The 21,321-nt window shown below is 52.4% G+C and overlaps 2 long non-coding RNA genes and 1 other non-coding gene across 3 annotated transcripts; all 3 read left to right on the top strand.

Annotated features, from left to right (window-relative positions):
• Positions 1-17,513: 17,513 nt before the first annotated feature.
• LOC133225191 (uncharacterized) lies at positions 17,514-19,367 on the top strand. Its single transcript, XR_009729054.1, has 3 exons — positions 17,514-17,544; positions 18,195-18,283; positions 19,229-19,367. It is a non-coding gene; the product is annotated as an uncharacterized LOC133225191 (long non-coding RNA).
• On the top strand, positions 18,050-18,125 carry LOC133225261 (small nucleolar RNA R38). The gene has a single exon (XR_009729082.1). It is a non-coding gene; the product is annotated as a small nucleolar RNA R38 (small nucleolar RNA).
• Positions 19,368-19,720: 353 nt separating the features above from the next.
• Positions 19,721-20,642, top strand: LOC133225015 (uncharacterized). The gene is made up of 2 exons (XR_009728996.1): positions 19,721-20,046; positions 20,275-20,642. It is a non-coding gene; the product is annotated as an uncharacterized LOC133225015 (long non-coding RNA).
• Positions 20,643-21,321: the final 679 nt, after the last annotated feature.

The raw sequence follows: 21,321 nt of genomic DNA, 5'->3' as shown, positions 1-21,321 counted from the left end.
AGCTCAGCCATCAGCCCTACAGCTGCCGTCTCAACTGATGGGGAGCCCTCAGCCCCACAGCGATGCCCTCCAAGAGCCGTGAAGCAGCCTGCAGGCATGGGGTGACCCCTGGCGCTGGGCTCTGCACCCCCTCAGCAGCTTCCCCGTCTCTATAAATACCTCCATCGAGATGAGTTTGCAGACGCAGCTTGCTGTAGATGACAGCATTAGAGGCACATCTGTTTCTCCTAAACAGCAGTCTCGTGCTGGGTTTATTTGGTCCATTTGTGGCGGGGAAGAGTCGCTTTCGACATTCAGCGATGTCTCATGTCTGGGGGAAGTGAAGGGCTGGGGGGGGGAGATGTATTTTTGGCTCTATTTAGCCACAAAAATTTGGGTTTAGAATAAAGATAAATATTCCTGTTTTCTGTTTGCTGCCAAACCCAGGCAGATGATTTCTTGTGCGAGCCTTCACTTGTTGGAGAGCTCCGTGGCCTGTTGGAACAATAAATGCTCTGATGGAGAAAGTTGATGAGCGCGCATCCATCGGTCACTGCAAAGAGCAGCTTCCACCTAACCAAAACAGCAGTCCCCAAAGCTTTTGGCAATATACAAGTCAAAAGGAGAGCGGTCTTTGGTGAGTGACGTAGTCACATAGCATGATCCCCCCTCCAGGCATCGTTGCTCTGGCCTCACCACGGCTGGCAGGAGGTTTCAGTGCTAAATATACCCCCTTTGCACCCAAACCAGGCCGTTGGCTCCTTTCTGGCAGCCACCAGCAGGACACAGCAATGGGGGAAGTAGACAGGGAAGATGCCTGGGATGTGGCTCCTGCCTGGGCTGCTCCTGGCTGATGGCAGCACCTTCTCCCCATCCTGTAGGGTCACCTCCTCATCACCAAGTTAAGGCCAGGCAAGAGCTCCATGTGGCTTGGTTCTCCACAGTGAGAACTGCACAAATGCCTATAGAGGTTTCCTAATAGATTCCCTCCCCCCCTGAAGCTTTTTGATTAAACCTTTCCAATCTCAACTCATGGCAAAGGAAATATTATGATTAGGAAGAATAAAACTGCTGGTTTACCCAGAGCTGCTTCATTTTATAGCAGATAAAAGGCAAGATGGAGAGTCAATAATGCCAGGAAGCGGGGGCCAGGGGATGAGCACAACGTACGTGCTGAAGGCAGCACTGAAGAGATTGGAGGCTGGAAAGACAAAAGCTTCTCAGGATTGAAGCCTCAAAAGCAGAATCAGCTCCTCCGATGATATAAATCACCTGAGCTCCCCTGACACACTGAGATTGCTATAGCACAGCTTTTATGTATTGATTTAAGGGAAAACAAAGGTCAGGGGCTTAGCTGCAGAGAGGCTGTTCAGCTCTGGGTGGGCAGTGATGAGCAACAAGGAGGATCTGCAAGGGATGGAGAGGAGCCCCAGGGAAGATGCATACATGCTGGAGCTACGTTAGCCCCGAAGACCAGGAGAGAACCTGGTGCTACCCACTGAGGGTAACTGAGTGCAGCCCAGACCTGCGGGGTTAGCACAGGCACAGTCACCCTGGGCTTTGGGAACATCCAGAGCCAAGTCCGGAGCTCACCATCACTTAACTCCGACCTTTCCCTCCATCTGGCCTAACCCACAAAGAAAAATCCCAGAAAGGCCAAAGCGGGGCCAGCTGGGAATGCTGCCTGCAAATGTCACGGCGCTGCCGGGAACGGGGTGACTGCACGGCAAACCTGGGTGTGCAAACACCGCTTGCTAAATCCACTGCTCCGAGACGGGCTGGGGTTGGGGGATAAAGGTTTCCTGAGCCATGGAAAGGGCAGCTCCCCGCCTGGGGACCTCGGGAGGCTGGCTTGCGGGAGGAATGCTCTTTATTTACTCAATGAGCAGCAGCTTAGCTCAGAGCGAGCTGCCTGCAGCAAGCGGCTGCGGCGAGGTGTTTGCTGTCTGTGCAGAGATGTGCGATGGTCCTGAAGGCTCTTGGTGGGTGGGAGTGGGAACCCGTTGAACCCTCATTAACTGCATCCTCTCTGCTGGCCACAACCACGCTCTGCTCTACCAGAAACACAGAATTGATGGTGAGAGCCCCCGTGGTGTCATCGGGGGTCATCCAGGGGATGGGATGATGATGATGGTCTTCTCGGGGCCACGAGGCTGAAGGACGTGGTCCCACCATTGTGGTCCTGCTGCGGAGATGCTCTTTGTTTGAGGAGGAAGGAAGGATTGTGACATCTCTGCTCCCCCTTTTCTCTTTGTCCCCATTAAAATACACTTTGGGATAAACCAAAAGGGAAATGAACGACGAGGGGGCTGCACTCAAAGGGTGGTGGAGGTGGTGTGGGACCAGCAGCCCCATGCAGCCTGGAGGAGGGGGTGAAGCTGGGGCCTTGCTGGGCTCAGCTCCCTGGGGTTTATCTCACTGTCTGTTTTCATCATTTCTCTGTGAGAAGGGAAAGGGACCACACAGGAGCAGAAAGCCCTGGAAATCTGTGAAGGAGAACGTTCCCAGCACCCCTCCCTGCATCATCGCCCCTCTATGCAGTTGGCTATGGAGGACATATAGCTCTGTGTAGGCTCCAGCATGGTGATTAAATTCCTGTTTACAGCCAGCAAACACGCTTTCCCAGCTCTGACCCTCCTGCCTCAGTTGCACATGTGGTCGCTTTGATGGACCAAGTGGACCAGGACTTGGATAACCCCATCTTGACCAGCCTGTCTGTTCCATCGCTCCATATCAGACACCACCATCGCTCCTCTGCTCGTGCTCCAGAGACTTCCTAAAGGCTGCTTGTGCCCTAGAACTTTTCCAAAAGGAAGAAAAATCAACCTAAAAACTCCAGTAGAAGCAGGGGGAGGAAATTGCTTCAAGTTTCTTAACTATCTCATAGAACAAAAATGCTTCTTAAGGCTGCTGAAGGAAAGAGGGGGTCAAATGTCCCTCATTAGCACTGATTTACTGAGAGGGCTGGGAAGTGGAAGAGGGAGAGAGTCCAGCTGCCTGTCCCAGTGCACAAGGAGCCTGGTTTGGGATCCAGACTGGGAGGGGAGGGCCAGTTCCCCCCAGCATGAGATTGGGGTGGCAGCTTTACTATGGCTTCACCAGCAAGCAGGTACAGTGGGGTGCGGGCTGCACCCCGAGGCAGAGCAGACAGACCTGCACTAACACAGCAGAGCTCTCAGCTTGGAGCAGCAGTCTGGAAACTTGGTGGCTTTCAGAAGGAAAGAGCAGAAGTTGAGCCCATTCAACCCAATTAAAACAGCCGAGGAAGCACAGAGAGGCAGGATGCAATTACCCGCACTGGAATCCCAGTTCAGAACAGGAGGCAGAGCTCTCCGGATCAAATTAATCCCTAGTGTAACTCTGCTGAAGTTACACCAGGGCTATAATTGGCCTGAAACATTTTAACTATCTCATTTAATGTTATTCATGCTCTGCTGGAGATGAGAATGTTTATCCTAAATGAGAGACTTTAATGCTCTGTAGCAATAATAGAGTGTGAGGCTTATGCGGTTTCTCATTTACAAAGATGCTGGGGAGGCCAGATTGTCATGGAAGATGCAGCAGAGACTCCCCAGATCTTTAACCATTTCCATGGCCCTGTTGTCCTTCCACCCTCCCCATGCCCAGGCTCTTTTCCATCTCCTGGAGATGGTGGGGGCTTCCAGCCCAGACCCAGCCAGGGGCAGAAGCAGGGGGAGATGTAAAATGATCACAGAGTGGTTTGGAAGGGACCTTAAAGCTCACTCAGTCCCAATCCCCTGCCACAGGCAGGGACACCTTCCACTAGAGCAGGTGAAGCAGGAATGGAAGGCACTGAGAGAGCCTTTTCAAGACTAAAGCCCCTATAAATCAGGGCTGTTTCCCAACAACAGACTTGCCTCCCCAGTGGTGCTGAAAGAGGCGATTACCATTGATGTGAGCTGGCTCCGTGGCCTTTCTCCAAGTCACCCCAGGGAAGCTCCTGCACAGGGAGCAGGGGCAGTGCTGCAGGTAGCTCAGGAAGCTCACAGAGCACCACATCCCTGCTGCCAGTCAGACACCCCCCATGGGCAGTGTTTGCAGCTGCCAGCCCTGGGTTATCCACCCCTCTCAGAGGATGATCCCAAACCCAGTGTCCTTTGAGCTGCAGCCTCATAGTGAGCTTGTCTCCATTCTCCACAGTGGGAGCAGCAGGACGCTGTTACCCTCCATTGGGAACGTGTCTCAGGACCCACGATCCATCCGCTCCCCTTCCCGCAGCGATGCCATCAGCCACCCAAGCACGTACCCTGCTGCCTGGAAAAGCACAGCCCGTGGGTTCCATTCCTCCTGCCCAGCTGCCCTCTGGCTGCTGGAGCTGCCAGGGATGCAGTGTGGCCCCGAGCCTCTGCTCTGTGCCCTGCATCCCCCCGAGCCAGCCCTGGCAGGTACCGCTCACTGCAGGCTCTGCAGCGGCATCGCCCGGCTTTTGGAGGCTTGTGATGATCTGCCATTAAATCACACTTCCACTCCCTAGGCTGTTTTTAAGACCGAGCCCCGGTCTTTCCCTCTGCTCTCTTGCCAGTGGAAACCGCAGGAAAGGCAGATCTGCTTGTTCCAAAGCAATTTGAAATGCCCTGTAGCTTAGCAGAGGCTCGAGCATTACAATTCATTCTGGCTCCTCTCTGTTCCTCAGAGGATATTAGATCCTCCTCTTGATATTTCCTCACTCTTTGTAGATGTTACCCTAGTTTTCATTTCCAGGGCTTCCAGACTGTTTTTAACAATGCTGAGCTTTCAAGTTGCTTCCTTCCAACTTTCTCCAGCCATGCTTTCCCAGAGCCCGAGCAGCTTTGATTATTCCCAGATGTTGTTAGGTTTTAACCCCACACTAGTATTGTGTAACAGCTCGGAAAGAAGACTTGTAGCAGGCATCTTGGGTTCTCCTGTTCACCAAATGCCTTCCTGAGCAGAACAAAGGCGATGCCGTTAGCACCAGGTTATCTTGCTGTGCTTGAAATCCTCTTGCTGATAAAGATAACCCTCTGAAAGCACGGGTCATTTTCTCCACCCAGCTCCTCCTTATCCTCTGCTGAGATCTCCAAGCAGGATGACACATTCCCAAGCCTGCAGAGAAGCCTTGAGCAGGTATCACTGGGGCTGCCAGGCAGCATCTAATGCAAAAGACCTTGTTCAGCTCCAGGCCAGGCTAGAGTCAAGCTGTGGCCATCCCTACCCAGCCAACAGCAGCTCTGCTCAAGCCAGGTTTTCCTTGGCCTGGGAAGATGTGTGTGTATAGTCTGAAAGGCCAAAGTGTGGGAAGTAAGGAGTTGTACACAACTGGCTGAGCTCCTACCAAACCTCTGCGGCCCTCCTGACTCCGGGAATCCTGCTGCTCTCATGCTTAAGCCATTGCATTGCTAAACATGCATCAAACACATCCCCATTCCCACTAGCAGAGAGCCAGGGTGTAGCCGAGCTGGCAGGAGATGCAATTCCTCTCAATCATCCATGAATGCTCCCAAGATCACCCCAAGTTTCTTGGTGTCTCCGCCCACCCTGCTGGACCCTTCCACTTGTGTTTCTCAGGCCAGTGCTCAGCTCCACAAAGCCCGAGGTTACTGGGAGGGATGTGAACACAACACATAGCATCTTCCTCCCATAGGAGGAGGACCACGCCTGGGCAGCACAAGGAACAACAATGAAGAAGGAGGAAAACAAGACAGGCAAAAGGGGGGAAAAGGCATCAAAAGATGATATATTTTTGCAGAGGGGTAAGCTAAGGGACAAGCCAACCTGCCACGGCATGTCCCCATGACTGCACTGTGGTACCCAGCCTTGCCAGCTTGTACAGCTACAGCTGGGGGAGCAGATGAGAGGCAATCATAGAACGGTTTGGGTTGGAAGTTCCAACCCCCTGCCACAGGCAGGGACCCCTTCCACTGGAGCAGCTTGCTCCAAGCCCCTGTGTCCAACCTGGCCTTGAACACTGCCAGGGATGGGGCAGCCACAGCTTCTCTGGGCACCCTGTGCCAGCGCCTCAGCACCCTCACAGGGAAGAGCTTCTGCCTTATCTACAACCTGTTTCTGTTTGAACCCATCACCCCTCGTCCTATCACTACAGTCCCTGTTGAATGACCCTCTTCAGCATCCTTTAGCCCCCTTCAGACACTGGAAGCTGCTCTGAGGTCTCCATGCAGCTTCTCTTCTCCAGGCTGAACAGCCCCAAAGTTCTCCACCTGTCTCCATACGGGAGATGCTCCAGTGCCCTTATCAGGCAGCACTAAACCCAAACTAACCCTCCAGGAAGACCCTACCCCAAGAACAACATCAGTGCCTCTGCCTTGGACACAGAACATCCCCAGCACCCAGCCTCACCATAGCAGGGTGCAGCCAGATGCGCCCCAGGCCAGCCCTGGTTGAGCTGGTCAGAGCAGAGCTGCACCCACAGGTGCTCAGGGGAGCAGGGAGGAGGCTGAGGGAGGAGGCTCACAAAGCCAAGCTGTGAGTGAAGAGTGTCAGTGCTTGGCAAGCGCAACCAATTTGCTTTTAGTGCAGTTCATGCCTCTCCAGCAGTGCCCAGAATAACAAATCCCCTTCACCCTCCGAGCCTGAATGCTGGAGGAAGCTGCTGAGAAACTTCATTGATTAACTGGAGGCGTGCACAGGAAAACACTGCCCAGCATCAAGGAAGTCACTGTCCTGACAGCTCACACACACACTGGTGGGAGATCAGAGGGCCCAGCTGCACTTCCTTACCACACAACCCCTTCTTTTAGCCTGGGAACAAGGCAAGCTCTGTTTTGATGGGGACATCCCTTTCTGCAGTGGCGTCAAGGGGCTGTGTCCATGCTGCCCTCACCACCCATCCAGGCTGGGCAGGCACAGCCCCATCCTCAGTCCTAGCACCATCAGCTGGTGAAGGAGGCAGGTTCTGGGCTGCCTGCACCTCTCACTCTCCAGCCCCAGAGGTCCTGGGAGCTCTGGAAGCCCCTGAGTGCAGGAAGAGATGCCCTGAGAGCAGCTTTGGCATCCAGGGTGCAGTGGAACGAGCCGAGCACGTCAGAGGAGCCAAGGTTCCCAATGCCTCAGAGCATCCTCACTAAAAAAGAGGTGCCCAGCTTCCTAGCCCCAGCAGGCCATCTCCCCCCCTCCCATCCCCTGCCTGGGCTCTCTGCTTTGCTCTCAGCATCTCTAGCTCTGCCCTGCCTGTCACAGGGTCACTCTGTCACCGCACAGGATTGCTTTCCCCATTTGGCTAAAGAAAACAAGAAGCCAAAGGCCTGCAGGGGCTGTGAACTTGCCTGTCACGTTCCTGACAGTATCAAAACCTTTCGCTGCTTGTGTTTTTCCCAACCTGTCACTGCTCATCACAGCCCTTGCCTAAACCTCTGATCCTGAAAGCTTCCCTGAGGCCTCTCCAAAACAAATGGAGAGAGCGTGCTCTGTTCTCCAAGGGGATCAGACACCACCTCAAAAGCAATGAGGCTGACAAGGCCAGTGCTCCCCAGAGCAGGTCCAGGCAGAGCCAAGCACTGTGTGGCTACCAAAGGTGGGAGGCAGGCAGCCTGCAGACCCCCAGCTTCTCACCCCCGCTCCAACCACTCAGCTCCTGCTTCTTGGCTCCACGAATGATGAAAGGAAAAAGAAAGGGCTCAGCGCTTCTGTTTGCTCTGTGCTGAGCAAACCTGCCCCCCTGCCCCCTGTTTTCCCTGTTGCTGCTCTTTGCTATTTGACCTGAGCAGCCCAGAGGAATTTGAGTCATGGTGCATTCTGAGCACAGCATCGGTTTTCTAGAGCAAAACGGAACCAGCTGCCAAGAAACAAATCCTGGCACTTCTCCTGGGTGGAACGAAACTGCTTGAAACCCCAGGGGGAAACTACCAGAGCTCAGCTGCAGCAGAATCCATCCCACCCCAGCCCCTCCAGGGATTCCTGCAGCACGAGGAGGCTCAGACAGAGACTAATGAACATCATGACAGTGTCCATACGGTACCTCTTTGAGAGCTAGGAGGGAGAGGAGCTAAACAGAGCTCTCTCCTTCAGCTGAAGGCAGTGCTGTGGGAAGGAGTGCACTCTGGCTGAACCAGCTCCAGCATCCAAGTCCAACCATGCCCAGTGTCCTACCTGCCCAGGCCTGTTGTGCCTATTGTAAGCAGGCAGGATAGGGGCAGGTGGATGATGCTGATATGGGACACGCCGAGTTCATGCATGATTTGCTGTGAATGAGCTTCTGAGGCTTGTCAGGGCTAAGTGAGGTTTGTCCCTCAGAGCTGTGAGAAAGCCTGGTGCTGTCAGAGCCAGGGGGAGGAGGGATGCCCACAGGGGTTGCATGGCCTGAGCTGGCTCTCAGGTTTGAGGTGGTGGTGTCCATGGGATCGCTGTGTACTTGAATAGCAGAGCAGAGAGATGGGCATCACCCCTTTCCCAGCAGGGTTAATTTCTCCCCCCGTATCAAAGAGATGTAGGACAGAGCCTGCAATAGCCTCCCTGCCATACTCTTCAGTTTCTTCTCAGGTTGCTGGGCTCAGCAGGGCTTTCAATGGAGGCTGAAGACTGATGTACAGGGTCTTTGCTTACCAGGAGGAGTAAGGAGCAGAGCAGCTCATGTAGCTGATGCAGGCTGCAGAGCTCCAGCAGTGATTTGGAAGCAGCAGCATTACTTGGGAAGAGGGACGTGGTCAGAGACAGCCAGAAGAGAACCAAGGAAAGGCTTTCTGGAGAGGCCTGGCATCGGCTGAGACACGTGAGCAGCCTCAGAGCTCCTGGTTTCTTGGCCCTTCCAGCTGAGGGAACAACACTTACTCTGTGTTTGCTCACATTTTGCATGCCATAGATAGAGCCAGGTCAGAAATCCTGGTAACACAGTTTCTTGGAGGGTTTATACCAGCTGAGACCTGGGGTTTGCTGCTAACAAGGTTCCCCCTCAGCCACGATGCAGGAGGCAACCTTCAGGCAATATCAAGGCTTTTTATCCTCCACTCTTAGGGTTTATCTTGAAAGCACCTACTGCAGCTAGTGCTCAGCAGTCTCAGGCTGACTGCAATGGGCCTGGTGGAGGTTCAGCTTCACCTTCTCCGTGCACCATTTCAGCAGGACACGTTGGAACAGGCTCACTCAGCAGCAGTACCAGTCAGTAACTCAAACCATCTCCATGGCTCACTCAAGTAAGGGCACTGTTGTTCCAACCACAAGGATTTTTAGGCACGAAGCATGTACGGTTCACAGCTAGGACAGATGGAGCATTGATCTGCTAAAGCCCAAGGCAGTGACACAAGGTTAATCCCAGGTAAGATGCATTTAGGTTTTCTGTGAGGGTAACACGAACTTCACATTGCAACACACAACACTGACTGCAGGCAAGTCACGACAGCACTTCAGCTTCTAAGATGGCAGAAAAGCCTGATCCTTGAAGGAGCAGGAGTTCATTTGTGACCCAGGCTTTCAGGCCAGGTTTACACAGCAAACCAGTCCCAGCAAGACCAGACTGCAGCCTTCTCCTTCCATTTCTTGGCTAGACCAGGCCGTTCTGTTAGAACAACACAAGCAAAGTCCACTGTCGCAAACACCATCTGCTGAAGAGGAGGAAGGTTTCACACTGTGTCAGTCTCTTTTATCTCAGTGTAGGTTCTGCACAGGAGCTGGCTGAAGTTAGAAAACCAGAGGAGACCCCACCAAGAGCTTTTCCTGGTGCTGTCTGTGGGCAGTGACTGATCTGACTAGAACAGGACTTGAGAGAGGCAGGACAGCCATGAGCAGGCGAGTCCCTCACATCCCTCTTCAGGCTCTGGTGCAAAGCTCAAGGGAAAACGGAGCCAGGATCAGACCAGCTCTATCCTGCCACTGCTCTCCCCAGTGCAGACCAGTGGTGCCCAGCATCAAAGCACAATCACAGTCCCCCCCCTCCAGGCACTGGGACCACCTCTGCCCTGTGCTCTGCAAACAAGGCAGAGGCATCCCTCCCCTGCCATTCCGATCCACTGCAGCACAGCTCACATTCCCTCCTACACCTCGCTGTGCTTTGCCTCCCATTTCATACAACCCAGACTGGTTTGTGTTGGAAGGGACCTTAAAGCTCCTCCAGCTCCAACCCCTGCCACAGGCAGGGACCCCTTCCACTGGAGCAGCTTGCTCCAAGCCCCTGTGTCCAACCTGGCCTTGAACACTGCCAGGGATGGGGCAGCCACAGCTTCTCTGGGCACCCTGTGCCAGCGCCTCAGCACCCTCACAGGGAAGAGCTTCTGCCTAAGAGCTCAGCTCAGTCTCCCCTCGGGCAGGTTCAAGCCATTCCCCTTGGCCTGTCCCTCCATCCCTTGTCCCAAGCCCCTCTCCAGGTTTCCTGCAGCCCCTTTAGGCACTGGAGCTGCTCTAAGGTCTCCCCTTCAGGAGCCTTCTCTTCTCCAGCAGCACTGCTCGCATGCAGGCACAGTACCCTCAGCATCAGCCAGCCCAGAGCACCTTTGTCTTGGAGTTCTCTGGCTCCCACTGAGATTTGACCACCATGAACCTTAGGTCTGGGAAAGAAAAACATTGCTGGGAGCACTCACAGCCGCTGACTCCTTGCATAGATGCCCTGGTCATGAACTGGTGTCCTATGGCATGAGGTGCTGATACCAAAAGTGGTGCCCATGCCAAGCTGCAGCCTCTTGGAGGAAGATGAGATGATGAATTTGGAGCCTCCCAAAGCATGTTAGCAGCTGGGTCCTCGGGATGAATAAAACCCTGCCAAAAATTAGGATCTGTTTCTGTGAAGCTGAACCAGCAAACTTGTTTGTCTTTCCTTCTTCCCCTCACAACCATGTTGTTGTTTTAAACATTTACAAAGACCTTCATATTGTTTAAATAATGATTAAGGGGATGTGGGGTGTGTGTGTGTGTGGTGTTCTCACTTCTTTGCCAGCTGCTCCGGGTCAGCAGTGCTTCACATACAGCTTCTGGTAAATCAGGTGCTGTGGTTTGACACTACCCCCCATGCCAGCCCCATTACCTCACCTCAGTTTGCCTGGGAGAAGGAACCCCCCCAAAACCCTTCCTAAGCCTTAGTAATGCCCCCCCACACACATGCAGGGCAGCTGTGGTGGGGCTTTCTCCCCATGATGTGGTGAGGAGGAGGACGTGGCTGAGCCCTCCCATCCCTGAGCACAAGTGCTATGGGAGATTAACCATCTCCTGGGTGCGTGTTCTCCCACCCACCTCCTTCAGCTGTGATGTTGCTCGAGATGACAGCTGAGGGAAGGGAGGAGAGCACTGGCAACGTGCAGGGGGAGAGATGGCTGAAGATGGACCTTTATGCAACAGCAGAAGCATTAGGTCAACAGCAAAGCAGCAGGACATGTGTTGGTAGTTAAAGCAGAAAGAAAGGCACTGGAATCTCTCCCTCGTGGGCAGGTCTCCAAGAACCTGGGGTTGTGTTAGGTTGAGCTTCATTTGCAACCTGGCAGAGGCTGGGGGGAAAGGGAGCGAGGAAGGCTGTCAAGGAGAGCTGGAGGCTTTCTGCAGGATGTTTGGACTGAGTGGAAGGATGGAGAAGTGAGTACAAGACATGCTGTGGAAGCAGGATGTGGGACAGGGAGAATGTTTATACAGTCAACTGTGGGCTAATCCATGGGAGGCTTTAGAGACCATAAAAGCCATCTGCAAGTGGATAGATGACATTCTGTAGGAAACTAGTGGTTTAAAGCAATGCTCCCCTCACTCTTTGATCTCCTCTGAAGAGATCAGACTCAGGAGGCTGAAGAGAGGGGAAGGATAAGTAGATCCATAAGTTCTGCCCACACAGGCAAAGTAGGCAGGACCATTCATGGTCTCTTCCTGTACAGGAACCTGGGGCCATCAAACACAACAGACATCAAACAGACAAAAGGAAGCTGGATCCTCTCACAGCACGGGCTGAGCTGTGCAAGTCCTCCCCGAGGAGGGAATGCCTGTTACAGGTTCACAGGGGGACTGTGTGAGGTCAGGGGAAAGACAGTCACTGCAATCTCCATTCCAGAGAAAACGAATTAGGGGAGGCATGGAACCGACACCTGGCCTTGACCTTCCCACCACCCCTCAATGGCTGGTGGCTGGGAAGCTACTGGGAGATGAACCACACATAACCACGCTGCTCCTGCACGTCCCTAAGCCCCCACTTTGGACCTCTCCTTGGGAAATGACATTAGTCTGGATGACTAATGCCACTGAGGCCTCAGTTCACCACTTTGGACTTGGGCTGCTCTTCCTGCAGAAGGGCAAGAGAAGCGACCTAACTGGTCCTGAAATAACGTGAGCTTTCATCATTTCAACATGTTCTTTCCCCCTAAGCAATGAAAGTAGCAGAGATGCTATTCTCTAAAGCACCTCAAAAACAATTATATCCTTCCTCTGGCATAAATGAGGAGAAGCAAGAGGTGAGCCAGAAACTGGGCATTTGCAGTTCCCCATCTTCAGGAGGAATAAATACTGGGATTTAGATTGCGCTCTGTGACACAGCCTCCTGACCTCGGTGCAGCTTATGCTCACTACTTGCAAGAGTATTCTTGTTTGCTCCATGGGTGCCTCACATATTTCTTGTATCTAAGCTTGGTAAATGAAACACTGCTTCTATGACAGTGCAGGCTGGGTTGACTGAATCAACGGCTGGTTGGCCGAGTAATCCAAGCAAACAGAACTACTGTTTGTGATAGAAGAGGACCTGAGAAGTTCCCCATTAATATTGCCTAGAGACTTTCATACCAACCCTTTCTGCTTTACCCTCTAATCTCTCAGGCTGACACAGAAAATAGAGAGGATCCACCTTATTATCCAGAGGAAGGTCAACTCTCCATTCCTGGTAACTGCTTTAGCTTTGGCCTTTCTATGATGGAAATCTTACTCCTTGTTTTAAGCATTACAACATTAAGTTTTTCCTATCAGCTTTGAGTGCATTTATGTAGCTGTACACATCTTCCAACTCTTGGTATGCTCTGAGGATATATACTTTAATTAAACATAGTCATCCATGAAGAAGCTGGATTCCTACTGCTATTACTCAACACATGCATACATCTGGCCCCAGGATTTAGCGATGTGGGCACTGCAATGGGAACAGTTTGTTGTGTGCTCTCTGTTCTGATCAGCTCCTACAAGGAATGAAGCTGTGAATGTAATCTGGCTAGCTCTGACAGGATGGTCACTTTGCCTAGCTGGGACATCAGACCTGAACTGATCAAGTCAGTCATCATAGAACGGGTTGGGAGGGACCTGAAAGCTCCTCCGGCTCCAGCCCCTGCCACAGGCAGGGACCCCTTCCACTGGAGCAGCTTGCTCCAAGCCTCTGTGTCCAACCTGGCCTTGAGCACTGCCAGGGATGGGGCAGCCACAGCTTCTCTGGGCACCCTGTGCCAGCACCTCAGCACGCTCATAGTGAATCAGTCGATCAGCTTGTCTCCATTCCTGTGACATGATCTCCTCAAGCTCCATTCCCTGCTGCACTTGAAGACAGGATGTAAAGACCGGTTTTGTTGCACTGTGCCCAAAATTCATTTGAGGAGAAGGGGAAGTGGGAGGAACAGCTGAGTGGCTGCTCAGCACCATCAGGAAGAGAAAGAGGAACCTTTTCTGGTCTGCACCTGCAGGAATCCACATCACAGCCCTGCCTGCAGGTCCCACCACCCTCCCAGAAACAGCCACAGATCTTATGTAAAGATAAAGCTCTTGTTATTCAGAATACAAGGTTCAGCCTTTAGATAGGCCTCACTTAGAGCAGAGCATTTCTGAGCCTGCTAAATTTCCATGTAAGCTCACAGGACACGCTGAGGAGGAACGGGTTTAAGCATGTATTTAACATTCAATGGAGGCTTAAGGGTTTTGCTGCTAAGAGAGGGGAAGGCCATTCTGTTTGCAGTGTGACTTGTCCTGTGTGGGAAGATGTTGCTTGTATGCTCCTGAGCTCCAAAGAGCCCTTCTGGTATTTCTTGGGCCCGCTTTAGCAGCAGACACCAGGATCTGGGACCTCACAGCAGGCTTATTTTGAACCCTACACATTTTTCTCTTGGAAGTGTGGCACCTGAAATCCCAGCAAACAATCGCCACCCAGGGACTGGTCTTTGTGCACTGCTGTGCACACAGCATAACAGAAGCAAGCATCAATCTAGCTACCCCCTGCACCTCAGCATCTCCTTGTGCTTCATAGGATCAAGCCACACAGGGGGCTGATGTCAGCCAGACACAGGTAGCCATGGGGGACTAGCTTCTTAATGTGCTCGGATACCCTGGTTGCCTCCGCCAGCCATATGTCGAAGATGAGAACCACAGCAGGGCATCTCTGAGGGAGCAGATGCTTTGTTTCCCCAGGCTTTGTGGAACCCTGTCTGCAGGGTGGGACCAGGCCAGGCAGAGGGGGAAAGCAAGAGGAAATCAACTTGCTGTCAGTAAGCATGGAGAGCATCTCCCTGGAGAGACTTAGAGGCAGCCAAGAGGGGAAATGGGTGGGAAACTGGGAGGAGGCCTTGTCCTTAGATTTAAGCGTGGGATCAAAGCCCAGCTGATGCTGGAGAGGTTCTGTTGTTGATTTCTGCTTATCTTTCTGCCTTCCCCTCCTCTGGCACATATTCTGCCCATTCTCCTGTTACCTGCTGCAAGGATGAGGGTAACTCTGTGGCTTTGCACGACAGATACTGAAGCACCTTGAGAAAGAAGAATATGGGGACTTAAGGTAGCATATGATTTGCTGGAGGATGCAAACCCCTCCAGATCCTCTGCTGGGAAAATGAGAGCAGCCCCAAAACATCCACATGTAGGAGATCTCCCTGCCCTTTTAATAACTTTCCTTCTTGCTCAACCTTTCAAAGACTGGAGCAAGAAAATGCCGTAACTGATGGAGACTGGCCACAGGAAGTCTATGAGGATTGCCTTTGGGAGCAGCATTGCAACCGCCTGAGAAAGAACAGTATGTTCAACCCCAAGTTCAGAGCAGACCATCACTTCCTTCGCTTCTCTAGGAAGGCTCAGAGGCCCTTGAGAAGAGCCACCATGTTCTGCTGACCTCTGGGAGGCTTTGCCTTGTACTGCAGCTCCCGGGTTGAGGTTGCTCGCCCAAGATGTGTGTGACATGGTCGCCCTCTAAAGGGAAGTGCTGAGAAAACGGAGTTAGGTCCCACACAGGCAAAGTTGCAGAGGTTTAGGACAGGCATAGGAGAGGTGCTGACCATGGCTCTTCATCCAAAGCTTTTGCTCTGCCTCTGAAATAGTTTGGACATATTATCTATGCACCACAACCAGGCATAATGACTGGGCACTTGCTCATGCTGCTCTCCTGAGAGTCTACTTGTTGAGCTTGGTACCTGGCACTGCTCATCTATTTGTAGGCACAAGCAGACAGTTACTCTGAGAGCTTCCACGCAAACCCCAAGATGGTGGCAAATCCCTCAGCGCATCCAAGTCTCCATCTTCCCTCTTTCCAGGATCTGAATTCTGCACAAGTGTTGTATTAAACCAAACCCAACCAAATAAAAAAGAAAACCTTCTATCCCTCGGGGAATTAAAGGACTAATTCTAGTTGTGGTGTCTGGTGTATTTGCTTATTCAGAAAGCTAAAAGTAGTCAGGCACATTGCCAGCCACATCTCCACAGAGCAAAGGCTGCTGCAATGAAGACTCTGTTAATTGCTGCTATTCTGTATCATCATCCGCTCTCCTACCAGGCCAAGCACTTGTGCACCAGGCTCCTGCGGGGCAGGAAGGCGCTGAAGCTCTCATGTTCCCATCCCAGGGGAAGGGACTCACTGCAGGCTGCTTCCTCCAGGTTCCTGCTCGGCTTTCCACAGCTAGCAGAGGACACAGAGGGCTGGAGAAGGCCTCCTAGGCAGCCACTTCTGTTGGAAGCAGCTTATTTTTAACAGCACGTTGGCATCTCTTTATAGACTCCTTGCACCACTGCAAGAAAAACAGAATTAAACAAAATGCCTTTTGCAGTCTGCTGACTTAAGAGAGACTTTAAGAGACACCATGGGCCATTCCGGAGAGCAAAGGACTCATGGGTCAGGTTAAATCTATGCTCTGGAAAGAAAACTCATGTTCTAAAATAGGAACAAGGCCAGGAGGATCCAGGCACTAAAAATACACACGAAGTCACACTGCCTGTCCCTGGGAACTTGACTGCCTTGTCTGGAAAAGGGCCTCCTGGAGCACGGAGCCATCTCCCTGCCATCGGAGGGACACTGAGCTCAGGGGACTCGGCTCTTCGGGATAACACGGGTGTTGTGTTCATAGACCTGGCAATCCCAGGGCCAGGTAGGACAACAGAGGAGGTGGCCATGCCGTGCAACACCAATGAAGCTTACTCTTGCTGTCGCTGTGGGGAACAGGGCAGCTTTCCATGAGCACACCTTGGATTCAGACACCCAGAAACACAGGGAACCCCCCATGTCTCGGACATTTCAGGGGTGACACCAGCTAGATATGGGGTTTCTTGTCTGCTTTCCATTTCCAGTCACCACAGCCTTTCACCACAAGGATGGATAAAGCTTTGAAGCAAGAAAGTGCACATTAGTGATTCTTATTTTTCCTCCCTTTGGTTACATTTATACTTTGGTATTCTTCATAAGCTGAACAGGATCCTACAGATGTCACTGCAGGTTTTAACATCAAAACATAACCATTGCACAGACTGGAGGAGGCACAAATTCAAAGCACACACATGTATGTGCTAACTAATCTCTGCCTAATCCCCAGTCTCATGCTAATTCACCTTTGCGATGTGTGTCCCTTCCTACGGGAGCTAATGGTTGTTCAGATTTTGGAAGTGAAGTACAATTCTGGAGCACAAGGAACAGCTGAGGGACCTGAGGGGTTCAGTGTGGAGAAGGCTCAGGGGGCACCTAATGGCTCCCTACAAGTGCCTGACAGGAGGATGGAACCAGGAGGGGCTGGGCTCTGCTCCCAAGGAACAAGGGATGGGACAAGAGGAAATGGCCTCAAGCTGCACCAGGGCAGGTTTAGATGGAGCTGAGGAACAATTCCTGCCCCAGAGGGTGCTCAGGCATTGGAACAGGCTGCCCAGGGCAGGGCTGCAGGCACCGTCCCTGCAAGTGTTCACACAGCGTGGAGACGAGGCCTCAGTGCCATGGGTTAGGGCTGGGAACAGTTGGACCTGATGAGCTCAAAGGTCTTTTCCAACCTGATCTGTGATTCCGTGTGTGTCTCCCTACTGAACAAAGCACAAGAATGAACAAATACAAATGCCTGAGGATGCAGGATCCCAGCCTGGTCCGGGTTGGAACGGACCTTAAGGCTCCTCCAGCTCCAACCCCTTCCACTGGAGCAGCTTGCTCCAAGCCCCTGTGTCCAACCTGGCCTTGAACACTGCCAGGGATGGGGCAGCCACAGCTTCTCTGGGCACCCTGTGCCAGCGCCTCAGCACCCTCCCAGGGCTGAATCCCTCCCCAGTGCCTCCTCTAAACACCTCCCACCACCCGGTACCGCAGCCCCGCACTGCCACTGACACTGGCCGCCATGCCCGACCCCGCTGAGGGTCGGGCCCGCCGTTCCCGTGAGACCGCGCGCCTCTCGCGAGATCTGCTGCCCGCGCTCCCGGCCTGTTCTCTGCCTGCTCTCTCTTCCGGGCGGCATGGCGGCTGTGCTGCGTCCGGTGAGTACCGCGGGCCGCCATCGGCAGCCATCCGCGGGCACGGCGGCCCCGAGAGGCGCGGGGACAGCGGAGACGGCGGGCGGGGCACTCCTGCGCGCTGCCGGTAATGGCGATTGCGGTGCGGCGACGCCTTGAGAGCTGCCTGTGGGGACGTAATGGGGCGGCCTCCCCGCTGTGGTGGGTGAGGGAAGCAGGGCCCGGCTCCGGCCCGCTCCATGCGGGGATGCTGCTGGCCCGGGTGCTGCCCCACCACGCTTATCCCGATTCTGCTCCTGCAGCGCCTGTAGGGGGGTGTTTAATAGAGCAGCCGGTATGGCTCAGCCCGCGCGTTGCCATCGGTACAGCGTCAGGGCTTGCCTTTAAGCACCCTGCAAGCAGCGAGCTTGAGCGAGCAGGGCCCGCATTCCCATTGCTCTTGGCCGGGAGGGAGGCAAACCCAGAGCCAAGAACAGGGTTGAGGGCTTGGGGTGGGCCTGTGTGGGCCAGGTGTTTGCTGCCCTGGAAGCTGAGCTAGTGATGATACAAGTTATCCCTGTCTGAAATTGAGTTTTCCGCTGTGGAAGGTTAGCTCTGAGGCTCAGCACTAAATACGCGAAGGTAAAGGGGTGGTGTGTTGTATGAGCTGACTCTGGCTCCTTTCTCTGTTTCAGAGTGTGGCATGGTGCAAAGCCAGGGTGAAAACACTCACCTGCTTAGGAAGCTGATTCTTTCACTGGACCAACACTAAACCTGCACCATGGTAAGAAACAGCAGCCTCTTACCTTGTAGTGTGGGTTTGGCCTCTCACTGGGCTGTGGAAACAACACTGTGCTGTGTCAGATGATAGCCCTTGTGTCCCTGGGGCTACTGGTAGGAGGGATAAAAGCCCAATGCTTGATTAATGTAATTAAGCCAATGAAGGCTGTAGCTTTGTTGCAGCTGGCACCTGCCTGTGCAGCTCTGTGCTGCCATGGAACACAACTTGACAGGCAGCCCTGAATGAATGGGAATTTGACTGGTGCTGGTACCCAGTACAGCAGCTGCTTGTCAGCGTGGTCAGAGATGAGCAGGAGTAGAAAGGATTAGGAGGGATTGGATGACAGCCCATTATGGAGACACCTGACACAGCTCATCTCATAACTGTATTTGTGCAGCAATAGACCCAGTGAAAGGATAATTGTTCTGTTTGCCTACCCAGAGGTGCACTGAGACAGTTCCAAACCTGTATCAGGTTGCTGGCAGTGGGGACGTGCAGTTCTCATACACCAAAGGGTCGTCCTAGCAAGGGCACACCTTGAAGAATCCTTCCCCAGCAGGGTTGTGTCTGCTTGGATGTATTGCTCAAGTAAACCCAGAGACACTTGACACCCAGGAGTGGATTATTCTTGTGTTTAAGGAGGGAGATGTTTATGATAGTGAGGAGGGTGTCTGCTTGAAGTGGCTAGAAAGTATCTAAACCACTGAAGTCACAGGGTTAGCATGGGTTTTATTAATAAGCAAGGATTTACATAGCATCCATGTCCCAGAGTTTCTTGTCTGAGTGACAAAAAGCACTGGCAAACGTGTTCCTTTGTCTCTGTCTTCTGCTGTGCTGAGTTTGAGACAAAACTTGTCTCTGAATGGAAACCTTCTTGACTTTAATTCTTGCTCTGTGACCCAGTGTGAAATGCTGTTGCTAACGGTGTTTAATACAACTTGTATTTAGGAGGAAGTTGTCCTGCAGAGGCCTGGGGGCTGTACTGCTGCCCAGAGACAGCTTTGGCAGAGAGCAAGTCGGGCTTCAAACTGGTAAGAGAGTGCTTTGGTATCGCATACTGCTGGGTTTTGATCTGTGTGTAGGCAGCACGAGTCATGCTGAGCAGACAACCGTCTTTGAATGCTTACCAGGAAAAATACTAGTCATCGGGAAGAACACTGAAGCAGCATCTGGGTGTCTTTGCATGGAATTGTATAGAACTTAAGGAGTTCATACAGCCAAGGGCAGGAGAGAAACCAAGCCTGTGATGTGTCGTTATCCCTGTCCGACGTCTCGGCTGTGAGGGAGAAAACTGTCCACTGAGGCTTATGTCCCCTCAACAGGTCTAGCAAAGATTCCCAGCGACAGGAGGGACACCAGTAGGGCAGAAGCAGCATCTCTCCCCTTTTCTTCATGCCCTGGTGATGCACAAGTTCTGTCCCAGACACACAGGCTCTCTAGTACAGTAAGGCTCAGGACAGGGAGTAACTGCTGTTGCCACAGCACAGATTAGATCTGTGAAAAGCTTCTGAGCTGCTTCTCCAACCAGGGAGGCACAGCAGCAAGTTGAAGGGCAGGTAGGAAATGTGGTTTTCCCTCACCTAATGTACAGTCATGGAACACCCAGGCTGTAGCAGCACTTTGTCTCCAGGGAGCTGACAGCTCCATTCTGCTAAATAATTTCATGCTTTATTTAACAAGAGTTTGTATTTGTTTGCAGAAGATCAGTAACATTTCCTGACAAGCTGAGCCAACAAAGGTGACAGTGGACTTCCTTAACAACCAAGGTTGGTGTGCAGGATGTGAGGGAATGGTGCTACGAACCAACAGTCACGGTGACTGCTCTGTCAGTACCACTGTGTTTGAGTGGGACCAGTCACTGGGAAGAGTATGTGGGGCTTTTGGCTTCCAAGGAGGAAGGGGGGGAAAGTGCTTTGAGAAAAAGGGTGGTTTCATAACAAAGTATTTCCAGGAAAGCAGTTACAGCATTGCTTTATGGTGTCTCCCAACTCCAGAAGCAGCAGAAGGAAGATGGTTCTGGAGCAGATCTCACAAATGGCCATTGATAGATCATTGGAAACAGTGTGAAATGGCCACCAGTGCATAACTGCAGGCTTCTCCTCACTGCAGCCCCATCCTGGGTAAGTTCCCAGTAAAGCCAAAGAGGATTTGGGTGCTAATGCCATTGGCCGTGTGGGCAGCAATTTTTGTCTCCTGAAACCTGAATTCTCGATTAAATACTGCAGATGAGGAGCTCTTCAGCTGACAGTTGCTCTGCTCTGACACTGTCTTTTTTCACCTAGGACCCGATTTGCAGCTGGCAGGAGGAAGAAGTGGTTCCCTGCTGTTTTTGTTCCAGAATAAAGCAAGTTGTGGAAAATCTTGAGAGTTGAAGTTTGGTTATTTTTGTCAAGGTTATCTACTTAAGCAGAAAGGGTTTTGAGCAGCGAAAAAGGATTTGGGGTAAAACCCTTTCAGAAATGCAGGCAGTTGTGAGCTTACTCTTACAGCAAAACCTGCTCTTCCCCAATACCTCAGGACTTCAGTGCCTGCAGACACTGGAAAAGCGCTTCATGATAGCAGGAACTGCTAGGAAACATAGGAAAAGCAGTGTGACAAGATGACTTGCAGGTAAGCCAGGACCAATGACAGAAATGGCTCTTGTGTTCTGTTTGGAAGCTTGAAGATCAGGAAGAAGAGGAGAGGCAGTAGAATCATAGAACAGGGTTGGAAAGGACTTTAAGATCGTCCAGTTCAACCCCCCTGCCATGGGCAGGGACACCTCACACTAAACCATATCACCCAAGGCTCTGTCCAACCCAGCTTTGAACACTGCCAGGGATGGAGCATTCACATCTTATGTGGGCAACCCATTCCAGTGCCTCACCACCCTCACAGTAAAGAACTTCTTCCTTATATCCAAACTTCCCCTGTTTAAGCTTGAACCCATTACCCCTTGTCCTGTCATTACAGTCCCTAATGAAGAGTCCCTCCCCAGCATCCCTATAGCCCCCCTTCAGATACTGGAAGCTGCTCTGAGGTCTCCATGCAGCCTTCTCCAG

Source organism: Neopsephotus bourkii, unplaced genomic scaffold (genome assembly GCF_033783945.1).
Source record: "Neopsephotus bourkii isolate Nb327-2 ecotype Australia unplaced genomic scaffold, CSIRO-AGI_Nbou_v1 NB_1749, whole genome shotgun sequence".
NCBI lineage: Eukaryota > Metazoa > Chordata > Aves > Psittaciformes > Psittacidae > Neopsephotus > Neopsephotus bourkii.
The sequence above is the reverse complement of the archived record's forward strand: the minus strand, read 5'-3'. Positions and strand labels throughout refer to the sequence as shown.